The sequence below is a fragment of the Ictalurus punctatus genome, chromosome 10, assembly GCF_001660625.3.
Source record: "Ictalurus punctatus breed USDA103 chromosome 10, Coco_2.0, whole genome shotgun sequence".
Classification (NCBI taxonomy): Eukaryota; Metazoa; Chordata; class Actinopteri; order Siluriformes; family Ictaluridae; genus Ictalurus; species Ictalurus punctatus.
Window position 1 is genome coordinate 4046306 of NC_030425.2, and position 23825 is coordinate 4070130.

At 38.6% G+C, this 23825-nt stretch overlaps 1 long non-coding RNA gene across 1 annotated transcript in view; it reads left to right on the forward strand.

The window, feature by feature from the left end:
- Nucleotides 1–20912, forward strand: part of LOC108271433 (uncharacterized) — a 33129-nt gene extending 12217 nt beyond the window's left edge. The window contains exons 3-5 of the long non-coding RNA XR_001813846.3: nt 6088–6176; nt 14723–14780; nt 17192–20912. This is a non-coding gene — a long non-coding RNA (uncharacterized LOC108271433). The remainder of the gene's footprint in view (nt 1–6087; nt 6177–14722; nt 14781–17191) is intronic.
- The last annotated feature ends 2913 nt before the right edge of the window (nt 20913–23825 follow it).

Here is a 23825-nt window from a genome sequence, read left to right on the forward strand (position 1 = left end):
TCTCTCTCTCTCTCTCTCTTTCTCGTTGATTAAAGAACTGTAAAGCTGCCTGGAAGCGTTTCCGCTCTCAAGAATGACAGCAGCTGGAGAATGAGCGCGAGAGCCTCTCTTTTTCTCCGTCACTCACACAGACTCTTGTACGCGAACAGTTCGGCTAGTGTTTTAAACGCTTCAGCATTGTTTCAGCTCAACACGTTGCGCCGAGATCCAGCTAGGTCTTCGAAACAAGGAATCCGGGATCGGCGTGATCAGCAAATCCGACACTAGCGCTGTCACTGTGAAGATGCTCAGGAGATGTTGTGAGATAAGGGGCATTACTCTTGCTCACGCTGACACACACACAAAAAAGAGAGATCCTACTATTTCCTCAGCTTGATTCGACAGGAAAATGTTACACGGATAATGAAAAGAATGTGTTTGGTTAAGTTGGGTATTAAAAGTTTTTTTTTTTTTTTTTTTTGGTTCAGTTGATAAATCGTTCTACGCATACAGGAAGGCTGCATTCTGTCACCGACCCACAATTTGTCTCCAGTTGCGTGACTGTCCCTGATATTGTCACTGTAAATTACAGACTTCCTGAGGCACCAGTGCACTTTGGTGGAGGCGACAGTCTTTTATTACAGTGTCTGTGACTTTATTACGCCCTTTCATCTCGATGCCTACCTCTAGACGTTGCTGCTGTGTTGTAGCGTTCTTCAGCGTTCGAGTGTTCAGTTCACTCCTGGCCTAAAAGCATTTCCGCTTCGCCAGCTGATTGACTGACCGTGTTAACCCGGTTAACGATTTGCTGGCCGCGTCTGTTCAGGATTGGACGTTCTCATCCGCCATTAGGCTTTATTGTGGATCCATCTCAGTCAATGGCAAAAACAAGGTTATAATTTAGTCTCAGGAAATGGAATTGTAACACTAACCATCTATTTCCAAGCGAGGGTGGAATCCCTGATGAGCTGAATACTTGGGTTCGTCTGTGGTGCTTTTTTTTTTTTTTTTTTTTTTTTTTTTTTTTGTTCCAAGTATGAAAGCCTGAAAAGGAGCAGCACGACACGGGCAAAGGAGCCGCTGTTATTTCGGTGCTGTTTCAAGTTGATGACACGCCCAAGGATGGAGACAATTAAAACATCTAAGGCCTTGTCTCTGACTTTGGACCACCCAGATCAGACGTCTAAACATGTTTCAACTGGCTGATGCCATGCAGACGGCAGACTGTCCACGGCAAATCAGACTAACATAGGAGCTGCTCTCGTAAGAGCTACACTTGTAATATTCGTGGTTAGACTGTTATCACTTGTAGATTTTCTGTTTTCCGTCCTAAGTTGTGTGCGCGTGTGTGTGTGGGGTTGTATACTGTACGAGTGCCGTTTGAGGTACAGATTATAAAACCTTTGTGCTCAGCAACGTAACTGATCTTTTTCCGTCGTTATGCTGTACAGTTTACTTCATAATTCATGATTAAACAGTGAATAGGTTTTGCTGCATTCTTATTTGGCTTTACGAACTCCAAATATAATAAAAAAATATATAAAACAGGAATTAAATAAACCAAGCTTCACAATAACACATAGCCATCAATAGTTTACGCGTGGTTTTGTACAAATTCTTCTGTTGGTATTTTTTTTTTTTTTTGTGAGATATTAACGATCTTAGTTGGTTTTTAGCAGCAATCTCTAGAATTAGCATTTTGGTTGGTTTTTAAAAAAAAAAAAAAAATTTTTTAAATTACATTTTAACAAGGTAACAGGAATGCTGCAAAACTGCAGTCGAGAATATACATGGTGAGTTATTAGCTGTAACTAAAATATTATTTCTGCCTCTGCCCTGTGTGCGTGTGCGGAGTTTGCATGTCCTCCCCGTGCTTCGGGGGTACTCGGATTTCCTCCCCCAGTCCAAAGACATTGATTGATTTGCTGTTTCCAAATTGTCTGTAGTGTGTGTGTGTGTGTGTGTGTGTGTGTGTGTGTGTGTGTGTGATTCTGCCTGTAATTTTTCTCCTTTTCACTTGGGTTTTTAAGAAAAATCATTTTTTAACCTTAACTGTGCCCTGTGATGGGTTGGCACCTGGGATAGGCTCCAGGCTCCCCTTGTGTAGGATAAGCGGTACTGAAAATGGATGGATGGAAACTACACGTGCTTGTGCTCCGTGTCGAACAGCAGCCAAGATGCTTATTGAATTCCTGTATAGTGACGTCACCCTGATAAACATCACGCTGTGTCATTTCCTTAATTGAAATCTCCGTGCATGCTTTGAGAGCCAAGACGTTCATGGGTTTATGTTTGGCGAGCCCAGACAAGTTGAATCACGTTGTGTTGCTCTGCTCCAAAAACAGACAGCAGGTTATTAAGGTTCGTCCACGATACAAAACAGGTGGAAAGGAAACAAAATGTGAGATGCAACACAATTTACGCTTACGGATGCCCCTGTGGTCGGGCACATTTCACGTTCGCCTTCGAATTAGTGGCAATTCGGGGAGGCAGTTGCTTGAATGGTGGGTTAATTATTATCGTTATTATTATTATTATTATTATTATTATTATTATTATTCTTAATGAGTAACATAACAACTACAAAACAGTACAATGACAAACTCATTTTTATTATTAAACATGGACCTTTTTTGAAACCAAATCTTCCGCCGTCGTCTTGTCAGTCAGCTCGCCTCACTCTCGTTATGTGATGAATGATATCTGACTCCTGCTGATCTGTGCTGCGACTTGGATCACGCCAAATTCTGCAGACGTGCTCAGTTTTTAATTCCAGCGTCCATTCTCTAACTGAACTAAACGACAGTGGGGGCGGTGCCGCTGTGGGCAATGATGTAATCGGTGTGTGGCCAGAACACCGGCCATCGCAGCAAGCCTAGTTTGACTTGGTGGACATTGCGGTATTTGGAATCCATCGCTGACTCACGATACTATCGTCCCAAGCCTAGGTCAAAAGGAAGTAAAATGACTGACCCTCATCTTCCTGTTTGAACAGAATCTGGCTAAACAGATTTGTCTAATTTGCTGATCACCCTGGGAGGAACACAACTGAAATCATATGTTAAAACAACTCGCGTTGTGGTCTAACGGTGGTCAAAACGTCTCCGTGATTCAGAACCTTACTGACACAGTGTATACCTGCTAAAGTTTTATATCTGTGATTATCGTTTTAAATGCTAGATTCTGTATGTAAGTAGGCCAACCCTAAGCAAACACAAATGGTGTCGCACTGGAACTCCCTCCACTACAGGACGAGCAACCTCGCAACAATCTGGCCAACAAGCATCGTAGCCTCGAGTTCAATTCAGCAGCTGCAGAGGATCTGTAAACTAATCATCCTGTTTATTGTTCGTTTAATTCAGGCAACGGCTTTCGCTGTGTTGTGACTCATGAAGCTGGTGACATTATACCCACTTCCTTGCGGTGACCAGCACAAACGAATCATCACATACATTTGTAGTCTAGTTTAGAAGGAACGTGATAAAGTGGCTGTTGGTGTTTAAAACCGAGATAAGAATTGATGTTTAATGATACATGCACACTGTACACAGCATGAGTGTCTTTTCTTCTCTTCTTTGTGCCTTTATTTGCCTCTTGTGGGACACTGAGCATAATTCTAGTACAGTTGGAGCTCCTACAGTATTAAAGCTATAAGTATAACCGCTATAACTGACTTTAATTTTCCTGCATGTTTTTGGGAAGAACCTAATGCTCACAGGAGTCCCAGCTGATCAGTGCTGGGAGTTATTTTGCTACGCATTTGTTTTATTTAGCTAGGAAGGAAATCCTAGCTAAATCCACACTAACAATGGGCCTCATTTATCATACTTTGTCAAGTTGGGTGTAAATGTTTGCGTAAACCAAACTGAACTCTAAAACTTCCACAAATTTACAAGTTTCAGAAAATGCTGATTTTTTTTTTTTTTCTTTTTCTCCATACGGCACTTGTAAAGTAAAAAGCACGTTCCTGACACAGCTCATTTGCATTTAGTGATCCCCACAAAACTCCATAAAAGGTTGAGCACAGAGAGCTGAAAACACAAAACTGCCTTTTTTTTTTTTTTTTTTTTTTTTTTTTTTTTTTTAATCCTAGCGGTGAATGAAAATGTGCAAGTTTTTAAGTTCTCACTTCTCTCCCTGACTTCTGTGCCAAAAAAACCCTAAAAATCTAGAGACAAATTATAGGAAAAGTGAATTAGGTGTGAGTCAGGTGAGGTAAAAAGAAGTTACTCTGATATGAAAACCGAGGAGAGGGGGGAAAAAAGATCTCCATTGTATCCATATAAACATGGACACAGAGAAACTGCTTTTAAGTGTCTTGGACGACGTGCTGGATCTAAAGGGTTGTACAATGTTAAAAGAAGATTTATAAGCCAGCTTTCATCCTCCAAAAAAAAAAGAAAAAGAAAATCACACCAGTCTGTAAACATCCTTTCCGACACAAGCATGGCAAGCGCTAAATCTTCCGTCAGCTGAGCCGCTGGTTTACAGCTAACGGCTACGTGCAGACAGACCGGCCTGCCCTCCATTTATTCTTTTGTCCATCCGTTTTCTGTACCGCTTATCCTACACAGTGTCGTGGAGGAGCCTGGACCCTGTCCCATGGGACTGCAGGACACCCTGCGTCGCAGGGCACAGTCACACGCACATTCACACACTACAGACAATTTCGAGATGCCCAACGGTCTACTGTGCATGACCTTGGACTGGGGGAGGAAACCAGCGTACCCGGAGGAAACCCCCGAAGCATTGGGGGAACATGCAGATTTTAATTTTTTCACAATGGTTTTATTTGTCTTAATTTACGTATTTGTGTTGGCGTGCTTTCTTTATTTTTTACATTTATTTAATTCGTGCCGATGATTATAAAAACAACTGGTTTTCGCAAAATGTCCTCGTTGGTACTCTTGGTCCCGGACCTAGTGAACTAGCATGACAGGCTTGACATTAAGCATCGACCAATTTACTTGTCTAAAGGACAACCACATGACATTCACTTCACATTCACAATTCAAAAATGTTACTTGCCCGGATAGGGAAAAAAAAATATATATATATTTTTTCTTTTTTCTTTAATTTTTTTTCCAATTGTGGTGTAAATATAATTACTTGGAACACTGAGAGTGTGTTGCGTCTATCAGCTCATAACACCTTACTTCAAGTTTAAACAGCACCGCACCAAACAGTGATGTGGTAATTAATTTTTCTAATCATATTTGCCTTCATGTTGTACATTGCGTGGTAGCGTTTGCTTTTGTCATGGGACAGAAGTGTCATACCTGAGCTTGGTTGTTGCTAACTGTATCACAAAGGCTAGATCACAAATAAAGCCTGTTGTGGGTGGTTTTGTTGTTGGTGGTGGTGGTGGTGGTTGTTGTTATTGTAGTTGTTGTTTTTGTTATTGATGTTTTCAGGCTACTTGTCTGGTTGAGCAAGTAAAATTCTTTCACTTGCCAATCCAAAAATTCACTTGTCCCAGACAAACGTTAATGTCCAGCCCTGTGTGAGGGAGGATTTATTTATTTATTTATTTATTTATTTATTTATTTATTTATTTATTTTTATAGAGACTATAGTACAGGAATTCATACAAATTATATTTTTATAAGTTTACAATAGTTTGGTCTTGAGTAGCACGAGTAGGATGAGAACTGTTTATTTATTTATTATTTATTTATTTATTTATTTATTTATTTATTTATTTTTTAAAAATAAATTTCTCTCAAAAAAAAAAACAAAACTTTTTTTTTTTTTTTTTTTTTTACGAATAAATCAGTTCATACCCAGCTTGGTAGATGAGGCCCATTACGGTAAAGCGGTGGGGGAATCAAATAAATTTGATTTTATTTTTGGCCAGTGTATTGTTTGGTTATAACAATGGTGATGGTACACCTGATATTGATAATAAAGCCTCAGTGTAGTATGTACTCACCTCTTTTACCGTTATTTATTTAACTGTGTTAAATAAATGTTAAAACTTGTAGATGCGGTAACGTTACATCTCAGCCCGTAATTCCTGCATTCCTTCAGTGTTTTGGCTTGTTCTCTAAATGGAGGTTTGTTGAAGGTGAAACTGGGGACATTAATGGGGTTTTCTGTCTCTCGTAGCCAGCTGCAGCGGGACACGGTATCAGTGTGGCATCATCTCGCTGCCAGCAGAATACAAACACGTGGTTGGGACTGACAGAAGTGTGAGGGTAAGTTGTTGGCTGAAGGGAACAATTCAGTTTAGTGAAAAACTTTTTATTTATTTATTTATTTTCCTCCCCCCTAATGCACGAATATTTAGAACTCAGGATTTACTTCCAAAACCCTTTTTCAACTTTGCTGGAATAACATGAAACAGTACTTTATCTGATCTATACTAACCGTTCATACGAGAGAGAACTCGATCTGCGTAGTCATAACCGTACTTCACAATTTACATTTTAGACTGAGATTATCTCCAGTTTGGCCTTTCTCATAAACTGTGTGGGTTTATTTATTTGTGTATTATTTTATTTTATTGGGCAGATATTTTTAGCATGATGAATTGAGTAGATATTAGAATCAAGACTAGACTCTATTTAACGTCATGTCTCACCGCTGCTTCAGTTTGACTGTACTGTTAATTCACCCCCACATTCTCAGTTCTCTTCTGCATCTCTCAGTCCACCGGTCTCACTGACTGACTCATACAGTTGCAAATGCAAACGTTTTCTTTCCTCCCATCTTTCACAGCAAATATAAGTTCACATCAAGTTCATTATCAGTTAAGTACGTGGTGTCATATCTGCTTTTAAATGAAGCCGTTGTTTGCATTTTTAAACACTTCCTGAACCTATCAGGGATCCAGAATACTTCCAACGAAGATCTCGGAGCTTTCTGATCATGGTCATCCACGTCTCAAAACCATGAGAATGTTTGATAATGTAAATACAAGTGCAAGACAACCCCTGATTTAAAAAAACAAGCAAAAAAATTACAACAAAACAAATTTGTTAGAATATTTCCCAATAAAGAAGAGACCAAGTGAGCTCTGATTCAAATCCATTTCCATAAACATCCAAACCTTGTGAAAGTGCCCATTACAGTAAATGAATGGACTTTGTGATCATAATACAGTAGTGATGCATGTTTTGTTTATATTAACTGAATACTGAGTAGAGATTCTTGTAATATTAACTAAACCATTGCAAAAAAAAAAAAACAGACACATGCACAAAATGAATGCTTCAAAGAGGGGGCGGTTTTGGTGTGCTGTATGCATAGTTGTTAAAACATATAGAGCGCACACTGGTCATGTGATGCCGTTCTTTTTGTGAAGAAAATGCACTATTACAAAAACGGGAAACAGCTGCACTTGTGAAGGGACCGATTGTTCAGAGTTGTTCAAACGTACAGGGTGTAGTCACAGAATTTATATTTACAGTGTAAAAAAAACAAACAAAAATTATAAAAAATGACATGTATATAATTTTTCCATAGTGTATACACTGCCAGCTGGCTCTTCTTTGCATAGATTCCTGTGGCCGCCATGTTGTTAACTCCATGACTGCACAGATTGTGCATCGGACAGCTGCAGACACGTGCTCTCGCTGTGTTTTATCTCTATGGCTGTACAAGGTGTTCTTCTAGTTTCTGGAGTGCTGCCCCCCCCCCCCCCCCCCCCCCCTTCTCCTGACCCTAACCTTCGTTCATGTCACTCCAAACTGAAACGAACAGTGTGCATGGACTAAATAAAACTGGCTAATGTTTTTAAAAACAAATTGTAAGAAACATTTTTATGGGACAGGATATACTCAGGAATTCGAGGTACCCAAGTAGCACCTGCGTGAAAGACCGTGTGTGGCTTTTCATACCAGTGAGAGTTTGTTAAAGTGGACAGATTACGAAAAGCAGTGGCGATACCAAAGCGTTAACACTGTATAGGTATCTTGGCAAGGAGATAATATATGCAATATATGACGTAAGGCCACCATATTGGCAGCATGTTGTGTAACGTTATTTAAAGTAATATAAAAATAATCAGAGAGAGATTTACTCAATAAGTCTGGGAACTATTTCCACAAGTTTAAGTTAGGCTCATAAGTATTATTCTTAATTAGCAGTGGGGTTTTTGAAGTACATTTTACTCAAACTTTGTTAAACAAAACAAGTAAATCAAACTTTTGTTTTTCTTAAGTGAATTTATTGTTTCATGCAAGAGCGAATTACATAAATGATCTGCGAAATCCGATGTAGATTTCTCACTGTTGCAACCAAATGGCTATGGACACCTTAAATGGTTCCAAGCAGAAGTAGAACTCCAATGAGTACATGTACTTCACATCAGCCTTTATAAATACTGAACTGGCAGAACCTGACATGACTAGTTAACTAACGTCCACACACACCCGCAAACCATGCACCTGACCGAGAATTACGGCGGGTGAACCGAGAAAACCTGAAAACGCTTGATCTTTCAAAACACTTCATAATACAGTACACTTGAGCCTTAAAGCTGGCACAAAAAAAGAAATGATGAAAACGACCCAAATTTTATCAGTTTGAAATTCTGCAAAAACAATACGCATATCATTTAAAAAAAAAAACACACACAACTGCACCACTATTTTTAGCATGCAATCAGTTCAGATAAACGTTACTACTTTTTTTTTCTTTCTTTTTGTGAGCATTTCCAAGAGAAAAGTAAATTTACCCCAGCAAAGAATGTGAAATATACACTCATAAATTTTTAAATGATTTAATTTAGTTCAGAACTTAAAGTATTTTAATTAATTTCAATAATGAGCTTTTTTAAGTAAAAAAAAAAAAAATTCACAATTTTTTTTTTATTTTTATTTTTTATTTTGACTGAACCAGGGAATCTTTTTCTCCCCTCAGTTCAGATATGGTTTGAGATGATGGTGTAGGTATATATTTAACGGGAAAGATTTTGGGTGTGATTCTTCCTTTACTTGTTAGCTACTGATCTATATTAACCTCATAGCTGCTGTGCAGCTGAAGACTGAAGAAGCAAACCTCCAGATTACAAACATGTCCTGGCTGATGGACTACAACTGAAAAATTGTGTAAATTGGCTCATCTGCTGAGCTGCAGCATTTCTTAAGTTGTTAAAGATAAGGAGGAGGTTTGATATTGGCCTATAATTTGACAGCTGATAAGGGTCAAGTTCAGGTTTTAATAACTGCTAATTTAAAAAAAATTACATGTGTACCTTTTTATTTATTTATTTTTTTTAAAGCTGCTTCTGATAGTATTATTTAAAGTATTGTGTCTAGTACATGTGAAATGAATTCAATGAAATGAGTTCGCCCACCGATGTTTGTTTTTAATGCTTTTCATTTACTAATGAAAATTAATTCACTAATGCGTATATTATATCTGTGTTTTGGGTTATTTCCATCTTGCAGTAAGACCTAATTAAAGAACCGACTGCTTGTCATCTTATAACTCACATATTTTACTGCTCTGAGCATGTGTGAATGTTGTGGGTAGACTTACTAATATTCAGACTTCCCAGAAGTGTGTCTCTCATACACTGTACAGCCAAAAGTTTATGGGCACCTGACAATCGCACCCCTATGTGCCCGTTCTAAAACCACGCACATTACCACGGAGTTGGTCGCCGATTTCCTGTTATAATATCCTCATGTCTTCTGGGAAGGCTTTCCACTAGAATTTGGAGCGTGGATGTGGGGATTTGTGTTCACTCAGCTGCAAGAGCATTAGTGAGGGCAGGTACTCGTGCTGGGTGGTGAGGAGGCCTGGGGTGCGGTTGGTGTTCCAGTTAATCCGAAAGGTGTTCAAAACTTGGCATACCATGTCCTCATGGAGGCTCGCTTTGTGCACAGGGGCGTTGTCATGCTGGAACAGGTTTAGATCTCTTAGTAGAAACTGTTATGCTACAGCGCACAAAGACATTCGATACAGTTTGTGGTGAAGAAGCACATACAGTATGGGTGTGATGGTCAGGTGTCCACAAATGTTTGGCCATATAGTGTATGTACCTAGTAGATTTACTGGATATGTGTAGTATGTAGTATATAAGTTCTGCGTTTCACGAACAACCCTAACTCACCCATAAACCCCTAATGAAAGGGTTAACTTTATGCTGAAAATTAAATTTTGTTAAACACGTTAAAAGGCTTGTTCATATTTCACTTTCACTCAATGTCAATGCCACTGTTCACCTGCAGTGAAAAAGTAAATATAAAAATAAGTCTAGATAAATAAGTATAAATAAATAATAAATACAGAATCACGTGCATGTATAGTTTAATTCCTGGCTCTTCGGGAACTCTGTAGATGCAGTTCTGTGGGCTGTTGCTTTGGGTCATGTCTTGCTTTAGAGGTGCACATTCCACACAAAATGCTTTAAAATGGTCACACATATAAATACGACCCAAAAACTGGCTTAAAATTGCTTGCAGCCGTATTAAACATCAGGATCCATAGTTTAATGTTGTGCAGGGCCTATGCATTAGCCTACAGCTGGTCTGAGCACACAAGTGAAATCTACTCTTTCAGCCCATACACACTGCTGAGCCATCGGGATTCATGCCCCAGCTGGGGGTTGCCATGGGAAAATCTGCCTTTCTCCTTAACACGGTGTCTGCTTTTAATTTACCCACAGCTTTGTTTAAATGTGCTTACACTGTCTGTGTTGGACCTATTAATTCACATCTGCAATTAAAATGTCCAATTAGAGCGCATCCACCTGGCTCACATGCTCCGAAGTCGTGATTCTCGAGAAACAGTCCTAGTTTGGAGGGAACGAGGCCGTCATCTCAAACACGTTTCGTGATCTTGTTCTAGTCACAGATCAGCCAATGAGCTGAAACACAAGAAGCATTGTAAAAAAAAAATAAAAAAATTTGGAATTACATAGTTCTTGCAGAGGTCCCCCCCCCCTTCTTTGAGTTTATGCTTTTTATAGCATAGTGCTGTTGAAGTCTATTATGAGTGGTCAGAATGTGTTGATTTTCTGACCGTAGTGCCTGCTGCTGGTATAGTTAAAATAAAAAAATAATCCTTTATTAAATGCTTGTTGTACTGAAGCTTCCTAAATGTATTATCACATTTATTATAATATTTTTATGCACTATATGGCCAAAGGTTTGTGGACACCTGACCATCACACCCAGATGTGCTTTTTGAATGTCCCATTCCAGGTTTAGTCCCCCTTTGCTGTTATAATAACTTCCACTCTTCTGGGAAGGCTTTCCACTAGATTTTGGAGCGTGACTGTGGGGATTTGTGTTCACTCAGCTACAAGAGCATTATTGAGGTCAGACGCTGATATCGATGAGCAGGTCTGGGGCACAGTTCATCTCAAAGGTGATCAGTGGGGTTGAGGTCAGGGTTCTGTGCAGGACACTCGAGTTCTTCCACTCCAAACTTGGCAAAGCATGTCTTTGTGGAGCCTTCTGTGTGCACAGGGGCGTGGTCATGCTGGAACAGGTTTGGGCTGCTTGGTTCCATTGAAGGGAAATTGTAAAGCTACAGCATACAAAGACATTCTATACAATTGAGTGCTTACAACTTTGTGACAACAGTTTGGGGAAGAACCACATGTGGGTGTGACATTCAGGTGTCTACAAACCAGTTAAAAAAATAAATAAATAAGTGAGTTATGTTGAAGTATTTTATTAATGATAATTTATTTATTCATTCAGAATTTACTTGATTATTTTACCTAGATTTCAGTAGTTCAGTAGGTATATTTTGTATGAATTCAACACTTTGAAAGGTTCATGTCTGTGTTTCCAAAATAGAATAAAGATTAATTCAGTGATAATGTTCATGATAATGATTAGTAAAATTTATTGAACCAGCAAGTTAAATTGTGCTTAAAGCTTCACCTTTTTAACCATAATTGGAACATAATTTCAGCCTCACACTCAGAGTAGCTGAGCCGTGGGTACGTACGCCTTTAACTGGTGGCATTATCAGAGCCAACGATCTCCCAGTACACCGACGCCTACATAAATGTTCAGCAGATAAACATCATAATCAGCCTTTTGTCTTTTGCCAGGTGTTGAACTGAAGAGGCGTTTCAACCCCCAGTAGAACACATTCATCTTCTTCTGGGTAAAATCTAACCACCCCCTCCCACAGTGACTGGCAGACTGCCTGCCATATATCGTAGCTTTGCCTTGATTTTAACCAGTGGCTTTAATTATACCTCCTCCAAAGTTCTCCATTTTCATGAGAGGATAAAGGTCAGGAGACTATTGGCTGCCTCTGAGTGGAAATAGTTACTATATACATCTTGACCCTTTGGTTTAACCTCCGGTGTCCACAAACGTTTGGCCATGTAGTGTATAAAGTCATTCTGAAGATAGAGTCTTGAGTCTTATTTATCCATCTCTAGAGTACCAGTTAATTAGCTAACTGTTATTAACCAGTAAACATTTGTGTTTCAGGAAATAAAGAAATCTTGAACAAGATGGAAATTATAGGTCTTTATTTGAAACAAATTGGGTTTAGCCACTTAATTTGAGAAATATGTATTGTAGATTGCATCTGTGGTAACGCTGGCATCGCTGTGGTCAGGAAGTTAAGAGTGTTCTTGCTCTGATTTATGGTATGCTATGGTAAGGAGACATTTCTTAACGGTTTAATTAGTGGTAAAAGGAAAGAACTTGTTTTGCAGATGGTCCACAACATTAATTTGCGAATATAAATGGATAAAATCTATGATGCGTTCTTCTATTTAATTAAACAAAATGTAATCATTGACAAAACAACAAATTCCAAAGTGTTTTATTCCTTGCATCATACCACGGGCTGTCTGAATACTCGATTCTGATTGGCTGGAAGGTTAAAACTGTGTATACCACAGGTAGTTCTGGCCATTTTAAAGGGTAAAACCGTGTAAAATACAGTTCAAATTTTGCACTGCAGACATCAATGACTGCTTTAACTTGTAAAACACGGCAAGTGACCGTGTTCTAAGCGGGATGTTTGCATTAAAATCGTGTAACGCACACCTAGCCGTGGATTATCCCTTACTTATACGGCTTGCTGTGTTTTTATTTATTTACATATTCAAATGCCACTGAATACATAAGTAATTTTAGAACAAAATATAGCTTAAAGTATAACAGATAAATATATAACCTTTTACCTATATAGTGTTAAATCCTTAAAATCACAGGTGAAACCTTTATAAGGGAGGCAAGCTCGCTCGTCAGATGATCAACATCCTTAAGTGAAATCTTGATAAAACAGTAGTACTGATATTGAAGTGTTCAAGCTTGATGATTCTTCTGTGAAAAGATACTGTTAAGGAGGAAGTCTTGAAGTATTGTTTTCTCTTATTCGATGATGACTGCGATGCTATTAATCTTGGGCAAGGATTATTATTATTATTATTATTATTATTATTATTGTGGAAAACTATTGGAACACACCAATGTGCTTCTGTGTGACAGTAGCTACTGAGAGAGGAGTGGAAATCAGGTCTTGTGGTGTTTAAGGGTACCAGAAAGTATTGTGAGGTACACCTGTATATAAACCTAAAGAAGAATCGTAAAGAAATGTCGGTTGTAGGGGGGATAGTGACAACATAAAAACCAAAGACAGCTTGACATGCAGGCTCAATCTTGATGGGTCTCTGACAGAGCCCTTAAAATGGAAATGTAATTCCTGCTTGTGATGTGCCTCTCACACACACGTCTGAAAAGCGCTTGAGAAAGCTTCACGGTCACTATGAACTGTCCTTAAGTGTAATGTAGTAACCTTTGCAATCCTGCTTCCTGCGCACGGCTAGGATGAAAGCCTGCTGTGGTTTGCTGAGGGTGCAAATACAATAGAGTATATAAAGTTGAGATCAGACACCAGGAATCGCGACGATGCTGCAAGCTTTTAGAACCTTTTATATCCAAGTCTAATCACACTACACTGGCTGGCTATTAAGTTTCGCATCAACTATAAAGCCCTGCATTTAACAGTAGAAGCCATTAACGGTTTGGTTCTGGCATATTTCGCTGATCTCCTGAAGCAGTATAGAGCAGTGTAGTCCAGTCATTATTCACCAACTTTCTAAAATGGTAAAAATTGTGTTATCTAATGGGATTTGGTGCCTAACAGTAATGGGAACCACATGCCTAGAGACTTGATGCGTTGCATTTATTTTTTCTTTCTTTCTTCTCCCCTTCCTTTTCCATAACCAGCTTCATAAACACCGTTAATTTCCTGATGAAGCGATTTTCCCGGCTTCGTTACAATATAGCAAATTCAGAAATGTGCAGTGCGTGGATTTGAAGTTCATTCCTTTAATATATTTATATAATATATATTTTAAGGCATTCTACCAATGTCGGTCCATTTTAGCTGGACAGTATGTACAGACACTCGCATGTGATGGATACGCACTATATTTCCTTTTCAAATTCGAGAGTTGTGCATGTGCATCTGTGCTTGTGTGTGCAGGAAATTGGTGGCTGGTGAATGCTAGAGCAGGGACTTTGTCTAAAGGATGCAGTTAGTAAATCTGGTGTGTGCGTGTGCATGTGTGTGAAAGAATGGCGGGTGACTGGCATCAACTATTATGTCAAGAGTTTGAATAACCACAACCACACACCATCCATCAAGGCACTACCACAGTAATTAGCTATGAGGAAAACAACTATGTTTAGAGTTCTGATCAAGGTATATATATCTTGAGATGCACTCAATGCTTTTTTTTATTTCTTCTTTCTACGGAGTACTAAAACATGATTAATTTGTGGGGGTTTTTGTGTTTGTTTTTTAGCATCATTTTGATCTGCCATGAAACCGGAGTATCAGATATGGAGCCAAAGAAAGCACAGGTAAACTCCACCACACAGATAAGCAAAAACACCTCTTCACCATCCACAAGTATTATTAAATACAAGGTAAAATGATGCATGCCAGATCCAGTTTTTATAATTGTACACCGATGAATTTGGTACTTTCAGCAGAACTTAATAAATAGTTGTATTGCATGCTCCCATGATTGGAAAGGCCATATACATTGAGACTTGAGGCCATGATGAACATTTTAAAAAGAATTTTTTGTTCCTTAATATTAATTAAAAGATATTGAATCATCATGAAATTGTAAAGATTGCATGATTTAAGCTTGATTTCTTCATGCTCATTCTTTTAACTTGGGTAGGAAACTGGTTAAATTATCAAATCAATTCAAATTATAATGAGGTCAGTGAAATATGATTCGCATCATGTGCACAGTTAAGTGAGTAGCTCACGTTGAATAGGTACAGTGGGGGAAATAAGTATTGAACGTGTCAACTTTTTTTTTTCTTGTAAATATATTTACAATGAGGTTATTCACATGAAATTTTTAACCAGACATCAGAATTAACTCAAGAAATCCGGAAATATAAAGAATTCACAACAGTGAAGTCCATAAATAAAGTTATGTGTAATAAAGTGGAATGAAACGGGAAAAAAGTATTGAACACACTAAGAAAAAGCAGTTCTCCAAGACAAGGTAAGGCAAGGAACCAGCTGAAATCTGTAAGTAATTATACCCCCTATCTGTGCAAGTTAATATCAGCTGGGTTAGTAAATTGATGGTCTATAAAAAGGCTTTTCGTTACCAAGGTGTCACACAAGAAACATCTCACGAAAGAGCTCTCCCAAGACCTTCACATCGGGATACAGACGTCGTTCAAAAATGTTGGCGCGTCCAATACTTTTTTCTCCCACTGTATAGTTATGCTTGCACCCATGTAGATGTAAAAACATTCATAATGTACAATATAAAGTCTCTTGTAGTAATGGCTTGAGGGGCAACAGCATCAATATGACTGAAAACACAACACATTCACATGCCAAAGAGAAAAATCCACCCCGAACCATTTGGATATTAATCTTTATAATAAACACGTACTCTTCGAGATTTAGTTTGTAATTAATTTTATTTTGGTTACAATTTAAATTCAATTTTCCACTGGCAAGTTTGTCTGTTTTTCATTTTGATTAATGGTTTCCTACATTACCCACAATAATATTCGACCACCTGCTGTGGAGTAGTGGGATTTAGCTCTTACTTCAGAGAGAAATGCTCTCTGCTAAGTCTAAGGTAAAGCTTTAGTCCTTTATTCTGTGCAGCTTTCTCACCTCCTCGTCTGTACACGCTTCTCAGGTTCCAAAGCTTCGGCTTTCATGTTGATACCACCGTTAACGTCATCACGCTAATCTTCTCATAGATAAGTAGCTGAGCCAAGGCTCTGCTGAAACTTAGTCATATAGCTGCATCGCATTCTGCAACTTGAACTCCGGTGTTTGCTCAAACATCTCCACTGCTTCTATGTTGGCGTTCTTATTATGATATCGAACATCACTGGAAAATGGTGAATCAAACTTTAAGCTTTTACTTTTTATTTATTTATTTATTTATTTTTATTTATTTATTTTTTTTTTAAAGGGCTAACAGCATTGATTTTATTTATTTCCTGCTGTGATGTCAGTCTACCATCAGTTTATGATCAAATATAATCATAACATATCAATGCGTTTCAGGGTGGAGTTTCCCTTTAATTAAAAATATGTTAAGAGCAGGGTGGCAAAAAAAAAAAAAATAGCCTAGCTTTATTACTTTGTGTGTGTGTGTGTGTGTGGGGGGGGGGGGGGGGGGGGGGGGGCTTTCCCAGATACCCAAGTTCCAACTAAAAGGGTACCTTTCTATAAAGAAATTAATGAGTACACACCATATTGTACTGTGAACACCATTTATATCATGATGACATTTCTATCAGTGCATTGCTTCCGAAGGCATGGAGCAGCTGTGACTAGAACAGATTTGTTTTACAGATACACACGTATCCTAGTCTTATTTATGTTCCGTATGAAACGGTTTTGAGCTCACGGAATTGTCTACAAGGAATGGAAAAAGCTGCGAAAATGACGACAACCCAAACTGGGAAACTGACTAATCCCAGTATAAAGAATGTGCCCCGAGTGAATTGTTGCTGCTCTTGAGCAAACTGCATGATGAGGTTTTTCACCTTTACATACTTGACTCTCTGTAAAGCTTCAGCAGTCAGTACAGTAGGGTTTCCAGAAGCAGAAGTTTCCACACCTGCACTCATTGATAATGTCTTTCATTCTGTAGTAATTATAGAACTATGCATTTCTCAAGACCACAAATTTACTGATGTGTAGAATCTAGAAATGGAGCACTTTGTAAAGCATTCTCTCTGTCTCTGTCTCTCTCTCTCTGTCTCTCCCTCAGTGGCTGTTGTCAGTTGGATTAAGGCCAGATCCTGGAGTGCTCCAAGACAGAAAAGCAGTTTCTTGGTTGTGTGTCTGTGTAATGTTTAATGTGACCTGACATGGCGAGAATGTGCATTTAACTAGCAGACAGGCCTTTTTAACATAACCATAGAACATAGCTGGTTTTAGGGTTTTCCATTAAGATTTCATTGCATGCCTTTTAGATGGAAAAATAGTTTTTCTATAATAGTACAAATGAACTGAGACTGAATAATTAAACTTGCACGCTTTTTTTAACATGGCTACTAGTTTATTAGTATGGATGATGCTCCTGTGACCTGGACATCGACTCTGCTGTCTCCTTGGAGGTCAAGGTTGTACCGCTTCACCATCACGTCCACGTTTGCCTCGGCGAACATTCAACGCTGTCGGTGAGTTTGAGCTAAACTGACAAAACCATCGACCGTTGATTGTACCCCATGGCCAAACTCTGTCAACACTCCTGGACACGGGCTCAAATATCGAGAGACTGTCCTGGGACGTCGCCTTCCTCCTGTAAACCGCTTTTGAGTACTTGGGGCTCAGGGGGGAAAAAAAAAACCCTCTATCAAAGGTCACAATCAACATTCATTGCTGTCGGTGGGTTGCACTGTGAAGGAAAGCTCACTGAACAATGAATGCAACTGTGTCCCAGTCTTTCTCGTCCCACGTTATCAAACTGAGATGATGAAATCTTTTGCTAACTCGCGCTTAGTATTGCTTGTATCTCCACGTTATGAAGAATTGGACTGTATCGCAAAGAATATCCGCAGGTACAGAACACTACCTGCATTAATGGGGAACATGTGAGTAAAGAATATCTGCTTCCTTGTGTTTTATTGCTTTAATAATTCACTACCATACCACAGCCGGGTGTGTAGTTTATATCCAAGCAAAGCAAAGGTTTATTCTCGCCATTTTCCTGACTTTTTATCAACCACATACACACCTTAGAACCTTCATGAAATTCGTTTCCATCTATTGAAGCAAATTGTTTAATATATTTCACTGACCTTTTATTTTTAACTTTTCTAAAATTGAAAGCACGGAGGCACGAATGTTTAAAGTGTTAGATTATGGCCCAAAGGAGTGTTTTGTTGGAATTATGCCCCAGGTTCTGTCTGCTTAAACATTTTTTTTTTAGCTGGAGGCTAACCTGAATGAGCAGAGGAGGCTTAGTGACCTCAATATTTATCTGCTACAGTTTACACGAGCTTGAGAAAATGTACTGGCCCTTTCTAGGCTAAACCGAGATTACGTCTCGTTGCTGTTCGTTCACGAAACATTAATCCAAATTATATTGGTAAAGTAGCTGAACTGCTTTATTGTATCAGTGTGTGGGTGAGAGTGCAGAGGAACCTCTGTATTTTTTTTTTTTATTTTTTTTTGGGGGGGGGGCGACTGTCAATCAGTCATCTGGATTAATTAACATTAGATTAGAGTTCAATCCAAATGCCATAATGGCTGCCATCTTTAATCTCTGTAGCTCTCGATGTGTTTTTTGTCATCTTGAGATGCTTAGAAGAAACAATACGGCTATGTCAACGCATAAAAGAGGAAACTGTTATGTTCATGCCATTAAAAAGTAACAGTTGTATTACAAGGGAAAAAAAGAATAAAACGTGCAAATGAATTCAGCGTCAGTAAGCACTTTATTCTAATCATGGTTGCATTGGCTCTGCAGCCTATCCCAGGAACAATAGACATGAGGCAGGAATACACACTGGATGGGACGCACGAGTCCATTGCATGCATACATACTTATAAATGCATGCATACATACACGATCACATGGAATAAGGTGATGGTGCTCCAACAGTGATTGAGAAGGATGTTATAGCTTCAATATGTCACACCATGTATAAAAATATACAGAAATGTATGAAACAGGCTGTGGAGCTGCTCTGTCCCTTTCTAATTTGATTTTGGGATCTCTACTCAAAACAGTGTATGTATGTATGTATGTATGTATGTATGTATGTGTGTGTGTATGTGTGTATGTGTGTATGTGTGTATGTGTGTATGTGTGTATGTGTGTATGTGTGTATGTGTGTATGTGTGTATGTGTGTATGTGTGTGTGTGTGTATAATTGTGATAGCAGATTGTATATTTTATATCACATACCATCACACACGATCAAAACATCTGTGAAAATATCCTTGAAAATAATGTCAGCTTGCTTTTTGTTTCTCTGCTATTCATCTCTAAGACAGAGCGAGATCAATCATTGATGAGTTGACCTGTAGTAACATTAACCTACACTAACTACAGCAGTGTCAGAGGTCAAGAGTTTCAGTTAATCACCAACATCAGAATGTAGAAAAAGTGTGGACTCCTTGTCTTTAACCGTGGCATCGTTGTTGGTGTTGATGGGCTGGTTTGAGTATTTCAGAAACTACTAATCTCTTGGGAATTTCACACACACAACAGTCAATAAGAGTTTACACAGAATGGTGCGAAAAACTAAGAACTGTGGGTGGAAACACCTTGTTGGTTAGGTTAGAGGAAAATGTCCAGATTGCTTCAAGATGACTTGAATGCTATAGCAACTCAAATAATCATGGTTTGCAACTGTGGTGAGCAGAAAAGCATTTCGGCATGCACAAAACATCAAGCCTTGCAGTGGATGGGCTTCAACTGCAGAAGACCACATCAGGCTCCACTCCTGTCAACCAAGAACAGGAATCTGAGGCCATCATGGGCACAGGCTCACCCAAACTGGACAGTTGAGGATTAGAAACTGATTGAAAGACTGCATAAATGAGCAGGTGTACAGGAGTTCCTTTTAAGGAGACCGGTGAGTGTACATGGGTTGTATTTTGGCTCTTCTGAAGCTAGGATTGTGCCAAACAATTGGGACATTGAGATTGGGATAACATGCAAGTCTTAATTAACTTACTCAAGTAATGGTTTTCACGCATCTGCCAGTGAGTCTCTTAGCAACACTGAGGGGGGAAAAAAGACGTCTTAGCAAGATAAAGTATGTTATTTAGAGATGCACCGACATATTGAGCGATAATCGGTATCGGACGATAAAGGCAGTTTTTCATGCTATGGGCCGATAGTTTAGAAACAGTCAATGATCAGGACCGATTGTATCCTGTCAATCAAAAGAGGGCAGGAAACACATGGATTTCGTGCTGTATGTAAAGATGATGTCTCGTGTGGAATGACGAAAAAAGTGCACTTTGTAATCTCTGCACTGATAAAATTTTACAACGGACGCTGCAGCAGTGAAGCGGGAGTTTCAGCGTCGAGTCGAAATTATTTTCCCCCCCGTGATGCTCGAGCTGAATTAAAGCTCCAGTACACCGCTGAAAAATTTAAATGAAGGTGAGTTGACAAAAAAGTTTATATTGTACAGAAAAATATATTTATAGAGTAGTATATTTCATATCCAGTGAATGTTAATATATAAAAAGTTGATATTATATACGACCAGTTTGATGTCGGTGATGAAGTAGAAACGCTTGTGTGTGTGGAGAGTGAATGTGAGACTAACAGGAGGATTTTACACTTCAGTCAGTGTTAATATGAATGAATAACATTCAATAAGTTCATAATCTTACTTTAATCTTCAGAATTGACTTCATGTGTTCATGTTCATTACAGTCATGTGTTCATGTTTATGAGACCAGTTACTGTCAAACAACTTGCTGAAATGGAGAGAATAAAGTTTTTATTTGCATTTCTTTCAGAATTGTGGAGTTAATTATTATTCATTTAATAGAAGGTATAAAAGGCAGAACTATTGATATCGGCCGATATCGCTCCGAATAATCGCTTATCGGTATTGGCTGAGAAATTTAGTATCGGTGCATCTCTAATCTTATATCCTATTACAAGATTACTATAAAAAAAAAATAAGATGATTAACCATATTTCTAGTAATTTATTACTAAATAAAGGTTACATTTTCTTTTTCTATTGGCAGCAGACTTCTGTCTAGAAATAAATTCTTAAAATTATCAAAATTATCTGCCAATATATAACGAACTTAGTCCAGAACTATGTCTAGAAATAGGTTTCATAATCTTATATTTAGTTTGTTGTAATAGGAAATAGTCGATAAATTTGACTGTATTCAAGATATTTTCACTTGCTAAGATGTCCTTTTTTGCAGTGAAGATCAGTTCACACTATAGACTGCAGTATAGCTAGCTAGCTACCATAGTAATCACCAGTCCAACACGCTAGCTACATTTACACACAAGGACTTAAAGATCAGTTTGTCTGATCAGTTAGATGAACATGGGCAGTTCATTCACCAGCGATGTTAAAGTCAGATTTTAGGTGAATATGAGGTTAGATTCCTGCTAGATTCAGTGTTTGCTAATGTTTTGCGTTTGGTTACGTGAATTGCAATAAACTGGATGACATTGTTAAAGATGAAATATTGTTGGCTCTTAGTTCTTTCTGTGATTCAGTTCCCAGGGACGTGCAGAAGGGGGGCTCGGAGGGCTCGAGCCCCTGCCCTTTTTCTAAATTATCTAAATGATACAAACTGTGAAAGCGTCTGCTCTCTATTCAGCATGAGCTGCAGAGTCGCAGCACAGAATATCAATGAACCCACTTTTAAAGATCGCGACTTTAATAGTTATACTATATACATATATACTATATACACTTGCCCCTTGTTAACAAATATGGCAAATTTAGTCCTTAGCTTAAGTGATATGAAAAAAAATTGTGATATAAGGTCATTAAAATCTTGATTTATCGTTTTAAAATGAAATTTAGAAAGCCTAAATGACGAGCTTTGAGAGTAAAAAGCCATTTCAGCAAGAAGTGCTGCAGTTTTATGTAAATCAAAGTGCTGCTGCCAAATGTACATTTAATTAATAGTTTTACTGACTTTTACCGTAAGTGACATACAGTAGGTGTCACTACGTTAACGGATGATAATACTGTAGTTTTTATTTATTTTTTTATAATAATGTTTACACTTTCTTTTCAAGATTCTTCGGATTCATCTCTCCACTAAAAGTTGCAGTTATTTCTGTAAATGTAAAAAATAAAATGCCATTTGTTTATATTAGTAGTGTCATTCTCATATTCATTAGTTTGGCCGCACACGGTCTGTTTACAATGTCGCTCAGGGTGATAAGAATATGTAGTTAAATTAGTTAGTAAACTAGTAAAATGAACTCTTTGGTGATATAGCCCTTTTTTACATTTGAGCCCCTGCCCCTGAGGAACTCTGTGCACGTCCCTGCTGCTGACCATCACGTTTCTGGTCTGAAGGTGCCAGAACACTGCGGCAAATTGTTCTTCTACACACACACACACACACACACACACACACACACACACACACACATACAAAATCCACATACTGATATGGGAGGAAACCAGAGAAGCCAAAGCAGACCCACAGGGAAACCATGCAAAACTCCTCCCATTCTTCTATATACATCACCGTTCATATCATAATCATAATTTTAGTTACTGTAACTAGTGTAATAACAGTCCAAAGGTGTGTGATTTTAAAGCTGGCAAGAACACACACACCGCTGTGAAGCCAAACTACAGAAGCATGCTTTGATGTGTCATACTTGTTTTAATGGGAATCTTTAATTAGGAATTGCAGCTTGCTTTGTTACTGTTTAAAAAAAAGAAAAGAAAAAAGACCTTGCAAAACCACAAAGTTGTGCTGTATTTTGAGAAACTATGTCATGGTGTTCTTGGATTCGATGGCTGTGGTTACACGCTGGCACCAGTGAAATGTGGGGGTATGAAACACTACACCACAAAAAGACATCAGTATGAGGGTGTGTTTTTCTAATGTTACACTCTGACAGTGTGATTAGATTAGAAGCCTACATCCTTTCTCAAACATTACAAAAGCTTTCTTAAGACGTTCACCACACATGAGTTGCTGGTTTTAGTTGCATATACAGTTGCAATCAAAATTATTCAACCCCCATTGCAAGAAGGCGGTTGCAGCATATAAACCCGAGAATATTACGGCATATTGAGAATACTGGGGCGGCTGTGATTCAGGTAGTAGAGCGGGTTGTCCGTAATCGTAGGGTTGGCGGTTCAATTCCCGGCCCACGTGACTCCACATACCGAAATGTCCTTGGGCAAGACACTGAACCCCAAGTTGCTCCTGATGCCAAGTTAGCGCCTTGCATGGCAGCTCTGGTATCATTGGTGTGTGAGTGTGTGTGTGTGTGTGTGTGTGTGTGTGAATGGGTGAATGAGACACAGTGTAACGTGCTTTGGATAAAAGCGCTATATAAGTGCACCATTTATTACTGACCTGGAAGCCATTGCTCATTAGGAATGGGATAAGATTCCTCAGGAACGCCGCCAGAAGCTCGGCATCTCGTTTGCAGCAGGTCATAACAGTAAAAGGAGCTCTACTAAGTACTAAAGATGCTTGCCATGAAGTGGATGAATAATTTTGAGACTGGAGAAATCCCTGTAAGTTGCGTTTTCAGTTGAATTTGGTGAAACCACTTGAAACATTCATTGTGTTGAACTATTTCAATTGCTTTTGTCTGATTTGTTCGTCGCGACCAGCTGAACGTCTGTCAATTTTGCCGATAAACCTGATTTGCAATGGATGTTGAATCATTTAGATTGCGACTGTATACCATATACATTC